Genomic DNA, 7561 nt, shown 5'->3' with positions numbered 1-7561 from the left:
AGTATGCTATGCTATGTACCAGACCTATTGTATACCTTGCTCTTTATTTGGCAAGGGAGTACAATAGTGATCTAGGAGTAGATCACTGGACATTGGTCAAGAATATCCTTAGTGAGGACTAAGGAAATATTTCTCGATTATGGAGGTGACAAAAGAGCCCGTCGTAAAAGTTACAACGATGCAAGCTTTTACACCAATCCAGATGACTCTAAGTCTCAATCTGGATACATATTGAAAGTGGGAGCAATTAGCTAGAGTAGCTCTGTGCAGAGCATTGTGGACATAGAATATTTGCGAAATACATACGGCTCTGAATATGACAGACCCGTTGACTAAGCTTCTCTCACGAGCAAAACATGATCATACCTTAGTACTCTTTTGGGTGTTAATCACATAGCGATGTGAACTAGATTATTGACTCTAGTAAACCCTTTGGGTGTTGATCACATGATGATGTGAACTATGGGTATTAATCACATGTAGATGTGAATATTGGTGTTAAATCACATAGCGATGTGAACTAGATTATTGACTCTAGTGCAAGTGGGAGACTGAAGGAAATATGCCCTAGAGGCAATAATAAAGTTATTATTTATTTCCTTATTTCATGATAAATGTTTATTATTCATGCTAGAATTGTATTAACCGGAAACATGATACATGTGTGAATACATAGACAAACATATAGTCACTAGTATGCCTCTACTTGACTAGCTCATTAATCAAAGATGGTTATGTTTCCTAACCATAGACATGTGTTGTCATTTGATTAATGGGATTGCATCATTAGGAGAATGATGTGATTGACATGACCCATTCCGTTAGCCTAGCACTTGATCGTTTAGTATGTTGCTATTGCTTTCTTCATGACTTATACATGTTCCTGTAACTATGAGATTATGCAACTCCCGTTTACTGGAGGAACACTTTGGGTGCTACCAAACATCACAACGTAACTGGGTGATTATAAAGGAGTACTACAGGTGTCTCCAAAGGTACATGTTGGGTTGGCGTATTTCGAGATTAGGTTTTGTCACTCCGATTGTCGGAGAGGTATCTCTGGGCCCTCTCGGTAATGCACATCACTATAAGCCTTGCAAGAAATGTGACTAATGAGTTAGTTGCGGGATGATGCATTATGTAACGAGAAAAGAGACTTGCCGGTAACGAGATTGAACTAGGTATTGGATACCGACGATCGAATCTCGGGCAAGTAACATACCGATGACAAAGGGAACAACGTATGTTGTTATGCAGTTTGACAGATAAAGATCTTCGTAGAATATATAGGAGCCAATATGAGCATCCAGGTTCCGCTATTGGTTATTGACCAAGAATAGTTCTAGGTCATGTCTACATAGTTCTCGAACCCGTAGGGTCCGCACGCTTAAGGTTTCGATGACAGTTATATTATGAGTTTATGAGTTTTGATGTACCGAAGGAGTTCGGAGTCCCGGATGAGATCGGGGACATGACGAGGAGTCTCGAAATGGTCGAGACGTAAAGATCGATATATTGGACGACTATATTCGGACTTCGGAAAGGTTCCGAGTGATTCAGGTATTTTTCGGAGTACCGGAGAGTTACGGGAATTCGCGAGGGAGTATATGGGCCTTATTGGTCCATACGGGAATAGAGGAGAGAGGCCGAAAGGAAGGAGGCGTGCAGCCCCCCTCTGGTCCGAATTGGACAAGGGGTGCGGCCCCCCTTTTCCTTCCTCCTCTCCCCCTCTTTCCCCCTTCTCCTACTCCAACAAGGAAGGAGGGAGTCCTACTACCGGTGGGAGTAGGACTCCCCTTGGCGCGCCCCTCCTAGGCCGGCCGCCCCCTCCCCCCTTGCTCCTTTATATACGGGGGCAGGGGGGCACCTCTAGGGACAACACAAGTTGATCTACGGATCGTTCCTTAGCCGTGTGCAGTGCCCCCTTCCATCATATTCCACCTCGGTCATATTGTCGCGGAGTTTAGGCGAAGCCCTGCGCCGGTAGAGCATCATCATCGTCACCATGCTGTCGTGCTGACGGAACTCATCCCCGAAGCTTTGCTGGATCGGAGCCCGGGGATCGTCATCGAGCTGAACATGTGCTGAACTCGGAGGTGCCGTACGTTCGGTACTTGGATCGGTCGGATCGTGAAGACGTACGACTACATCAACCGCGTTGTCATAACGCTTCCGCTTACGGTCTACGAGAGTACGTGGACAACACTCTCCCCTCTCGTTGCTATGCCATCACCATGATCTTACGTGTACGTAGGAATTTTTTTGAAATTACTACGTTCCCCAACAGAGGTTGCATCCATCGGCGACCGATCCACCTGCGTGCCGTCACTGCTCACATCCTTCCCCTAATTTCTTTGCTTTCTCGATCTGCAGCAGCAGCAGCGTCTCCATGGACGCGGCGTCGTGACGGCTTCCAGGCACGGATCCCCTCCTCCGCCTCCATCCTCCACCTCTCTGGTCGCCCGGTTGCAACGGTGAGCTCTCCCTTTCCCCGACTACTCTCCTCTCTCACATCACATCAGATCGAATCGGACCCCTGATTTCTTTTTCTGTTGAGCAGCAGCAACTCCTTCCTACCTTCCATGGATGAGCTCGACAGAGACGCCGTCCAGCCCGACCACGGCCACGACTACCCCTTCCTGCTCCCCCACCTTCTTCCATGGTTCAAGAAGCTACATACACTGCTACTGCTGTTTGCCAAATTCATTCCACTGAAGCCATCTGCTTCGTCCACCAAGCCGTCCAGAAAGGTAGTTATTGTGAATTGATGTTCGCACCGAGGCCGGAGGTGAGAGGGGAGGGCACGAAGGTCGGCGGCAAGTGCTCAGGAGAGAAGAGGAAGGCGGCGGTGGCTGCGGTTTACACGAGAGCGAGGTGACCTGCCCAGAAAGGTAGTTACAGTGAATTGATGTTCATATGAACTTCAATGCTATGACGTTTTTATTAGATCTGAGTTGCAATCCTCAATTTTTTTAGGTTTGAGTAGCAATGCTCCTGCTCTACTAGCTATGACATTTTCCATGTTTTTTCTTCTAATATCGTATAGCCTCCATGCTTATGGGTTCAACTTGACAAGCTTTTTTCATCTTGCATCCTGTTTTAAGCTCCGTTGATGCTTGATTTCTGCCATGTTTATGGAGGGAGAGGACGCCAAGTACTAGGAGAAGGATCAGTTTAGCAAGTACAGGCTGTAATTCTCTTATAATTATGGGTAGATGCCTCCTTTATTTAGTTACCGGCGTTGTTCACTATTGAATATGCAAATTCAGCATCCTTTATATAATGGGATCTTATGAACTTTTTTTGAAGATTGCTGAGAAGCACAACCTTTTGATCTTTGAGAACCGCAAGTTTGCTGACACTGAAAACACATTCATTATGCAAGACGAATGGTAAGAAATGTGCTATTCCCTATCCTTCCATTCTATTTGCATATTCACGTAGTGTGCTTAGTTTTTTTTCCTTTCAAGATGAATATTCTACACATGAGAGCAATATACTTGGTATTATTGATGCTCATATAATTCCTGGACCTGGAATTGTTGATGGTTTGAGGCTTAAAGTATGTTATGTGTTGCATACCTAATAAATATTAGCAAGTTAATGTTGCAGCTTGACAGCTAAAATTATTAGTTAGCAAATATACATAGCTCATTCACATTTTAGTTCCCTAATATGTGGGTTTTCTACACATGATGTGTGCAGATCTGTGAAAGAAGAGATGAAGAACAATTTTAGCTGAAGAGTTGAAGAAGACCAAGGTGAATTTTATCCCTCTTGCGAATCCAATCAAGTTTGCGCTTGCATTTTGGTGATATGGTTTGTGTTGGACCATGTTCTCTAGCTATCAATGGACTTTCCAAAGTAGTTTTGCTGATTTGTCGTCATGGATTTCATGTTATGCAGACTATTTTGCTTAGAGATGGGCATGCGCGACTCCTTATTTGTTTGCAGCGTCGTATAGGATAATATGAGATTGCTATTTTGCTGCTTGGGAACACATTTTGAGATAACATCAGCTCTGTTCTAACTAGCCATTGTGCTATCTTCTTTTTTTTTGGGGGGGGGGGGCGGTTTGCAAATTCCTTGCCTTTCTATTCTGGTATTTGCAATCAATGTACAATGCTCTATATTTTTACTTGATGATGTACAGTTGTTGGTACTTTTTGTTGAGAACAGGCTCTTGTGAGTACAAGTAAAAAAATATATGGAATGTGATCATTGTATGGACTGTGCACCTGTTCCATGTGACAACTAAAATTTGTTGTGTTTCCCGTCGGTTAAGCTTTTCACTCTATTACTGTATGGGTGATTCAATCTTATTTTCTTGTTATATGGTTTGGGTATTCATGGTTCATAGGAGGGGGTTTAGAAGGGAATCAAGAGCTTTTTTTAACAGCATGTACAAAAGGTTCAACAAAGTGGGACTCAAGTCTGCAACCACAACAGAAGTAAGGCCATGGAGCAAGAGTTCTGTTGGGCATCCTTTGCATTTATTTTGCCAGGTTCCATGCTTCATAGCATGTGTATTCTTCCTCTCTTCATGACAGTTTAAATGGATTTTAAACTTGACGTGTTTTACTTTGCTAATATATGGTATCTGACATAGAAGAGAGGAAGAATAATTTTAGCAAAACTGTTTTAGCTAAGAGTAGAAGAAGACCAAGGTTTACCTACAGATCTCAAATGCACAATTGATGCTTTTGTTCGATAGGTTGAAATCTAAATAATAAACATATTTGAATTGTGTAGTTGGCACTGATGGAGTATGCCTAATCTTGGACTGCATTTATTGCCTGGTGTTGGTGTGTTTCTTTTATTCTATTTAGGAGGGTTCTAAGCTATTAAGGGAAACATAAAATTTATCAGTTTGAGACTTGCTTCACTATGTGTGCTGCTGCAGGGTGCTTTGGATGGTGGTCTTGATATTCCACACGGTGACAAGAGATTTGGTGGCTTCAAGAAGGATGAGAAGCAGCTGGACACTAAGATTCACCACAAATTCATTTATGAAGATCATGTTGCTGACTGCATGAAGGTGAGTTGGATCCATTGTCCTTGTGGTGTTATTATAATGCCATTTCTTCATTCCCCTGGGCTATTGTTGTTTTATACATGAATTCTTTTTGAAAGATATCTGAGCCTGATTCATCCATATAAAGTATCCTAAAACAGTGTACTTTGTTTTATTTTTGAAGCAGGTTACTGAATCTTTCTTTAACTTCTGCCCTACCCTTATTTCAGTTAATAGTTGATGAGGAGATTGAGAAGTGCCAATTTCACTTTAGTGGGTCCATCAAGAAGGGGATTGCGGCTAATGACATGGAAGCACTGTACAAGAAGGGTAGGGCAGCATATAGAAGTGCCAAATGGGCTTTAGTGTGCTAGCATATATAAGTGCTGCAACCACCATTGTTCCGGCTGTGAGGTATAATGATAATTGGGCTTGTGAATTAATCATGTTTGGGAATGGATTGCCTCATTGTTGGGGTTTCTCATTATGTAATTTCTTTTACTCATTTTAGATTCTTAATTCGGTGGTTCTTGATTGCAACCTAGGGTCATCCTGTTCCTACTCACATGTTACATTTGTGTTTTGTATAATATATCCAAGCTCTCACTCCTGAAAATTATCCATCTGTTCTCTGATGCACGCAGGTCACTGGAGAGGGAGTCTGGCTTGCGAGTTTCGCCAATGCGGTCACAACGACGATGCCAAACTATGAGGAGATACCAAAGGTGTACTGGGAGGCGGTGCTTCCTGGAATCCCAATGCGTCCACCTATTATCAACCTACTGTTAGCCCAGCAAAATGGTATCTCTCTCCTTCCCTCCCTCCCTCCCTTCCCACCTTGGTGACCTCATTTAAGTTGTTTTGATAATTGGTGGTACAACTTTCCCTCTTTGATACCTACAAATTATTTATAACGACTCTTAGTTTGCAATCCATTATGGAACATAAATGAACATAATAGATGTGAATCTTTTGTTCTGATGAATGATAAATGTTTGACTTGAAGCATAGACTATTATATATACAATATGATATGTGTACCATAAAGGATAAATTAACATTTTCTCTACCAGTGAACTGAGATCTTATAGTGGCTAATTTGATAAGAAGCGTAGTCCTTGTATCATTTGGAAAATGACCCTTTTGTATTTCATTTTCAGGGATAGTCCTGTTGTGCTTTGTTTTTATATGATCTAAAACTACAGAGTTCTTCTGCAGTTCAGATGTTCTGTTTAGTACGAATTTTACTCTATCTGAGCTTCTGAAATTAGTATAAGTCTAACAGCCTTGCAACCAAACCAAAACTAAATCTGCAGGTATCTTGTGACAGCCTTGCAACCTAAACTAGAACTACATGCATCTTGTGTAGTTAAAATCTAGGTGTCGTTTGTTGGAATATCAATTATCTTGTTTGTGCACGATTAACCTGCTTATCATGAAAAAGTAGAATATTTTAGGACAGACCATCAAGTTGATTGGCATTTGTTTAGATCTTTATGAGAAGCAGCTCTTCTCAGTGGGACTTTTCTTTTTTATTCATCTTGGTAATCTAAAAATATACTTCTTAGTTAGATATCAGTTACACAACTAGAACATCATGAATTCACTGTTTTTGTAGGACTCTTGGTGCTGTTAATCAGTGTAATAAACTTGGCATACAAAACACATGTAGATATTGTTTTATTCATCAAATAACACATTCAAAATCCTTGTTGGCAAGGACCCTGCTCATGCGAGTCAATGTAATAATCTTCTCTATGATTCTATCTACCCATATGAACCACTCAATTGAATTAATTTTCATATTCCAGATGTGCTCTTTTGTTGGTTGCGGTTCTGCATAACTATTGCTGGTCGCTGGAGCAGAAGCAATGAAGCTTGAAGTTTATAAGTTCGGGGGATGGCAACAATACTGCTTTTTACGCTGCATGTCACTGTTATTTCATGTTTCTGAATTTATGTCCCGAGAACTAAGTGTCGGTGTCGTTAAACTTTAATGTTATGTCATGTCTTGAGAGTTTGGTTTGTGCGAGTGTGTACTAAACTACTCTTGGATGCTATGTTTGAGTCAAATTGGTGTTAAATCTACAACATGTTGTTATATTTGTCACTTGTTTGCTACCACTGCTTGTATGGGGTATGGAGGAAGTTTTGGCAAAAAGGAAACGGCAGACTATCTTTTTACATGAGGAAATTGCATACTGGTGGAGCACTTCCTGCTAATATGATAGACATTGATGCATTTAATTGGTTATTTGTAGTATACCTCAATTTTGAATGTGACATGTCATGTATGTACATGCTAAAATTGAGCTTGTTTTTGCAGTTCCATAGGTAGGGTTATGTAATTAGTCAGTATATTTTTAAACTATTAGTTCATCTTCTTTTTTTCAAACTTAGATTTCCTAGCGTGGTAACTATATTTTCAACTAAAAAAATGCTTCCTTAGCTGGTCTATGCATGTTATAGAAATAAGATTTTTTTTGCAAACTCAGATTTCTCAGCGTCATAAACATATTATCAATATAGTATGACTTAACACATAGG

At 41.0% G+C, this 7561-nt stretch overlaps 1 long non-coding RNA gene across 4 annotated transcripts; it reads left to right on the top strand.

Moving 5' to 3' along the window:
• Positions 1–2304: 2304 nt before the first annotated feature.
• Positions 2305–7163, top strand: LOC123159346 (uncharacterized). Of its 4 annotated transcripts, XR_006479644.1 has the most exons (9): positions 2305–2474; positions 2561–2891; positions 3105–3211; positions 3310–3392; positions 3706–3761; positions 4904–5038; positions 5245–5428; positions 5659–5815; positions 6826–7163. It is a non-coding gene; the product is annotated as an uncharacterized lncRNA (long non-coding RNA). The 4 variants fall into 4 exon arrangements; XR_006479646.1 differs by having other exon boundaries at positions 2561–3211; positions 5202–5428; positions 6826–7155; XR_006479645.1 differs by having other exon boundaries at positions 2306–2474; positions 2564–3211; positions 6826–7153.
• The last annotated feature ends 398 nt before the right edge of the window (positions 7164–7561 follow it).

Source organism: Triticum aestivum, chromosome 7B (genome assembly GCF_018294505.1).
Source record: "Triticum aestivum cultivar Chinese Spring chromosome 7B, IWGSC CS RefSeq v2.1, whole genome shotgun sequence".
NCBI classification, from domain to species: domain Eukaryota; kingdom Viridiplantae; phylum Streptophyta; class Magnoliopsida; order Poales; family Poaceae; genus Triticum; species Triticum aestivum.
The sequence above is the reverse complement of the archived record's forward strand: the minus strand, read 5'-3'. Positions and strand labels throughout refer to the sequence as shown.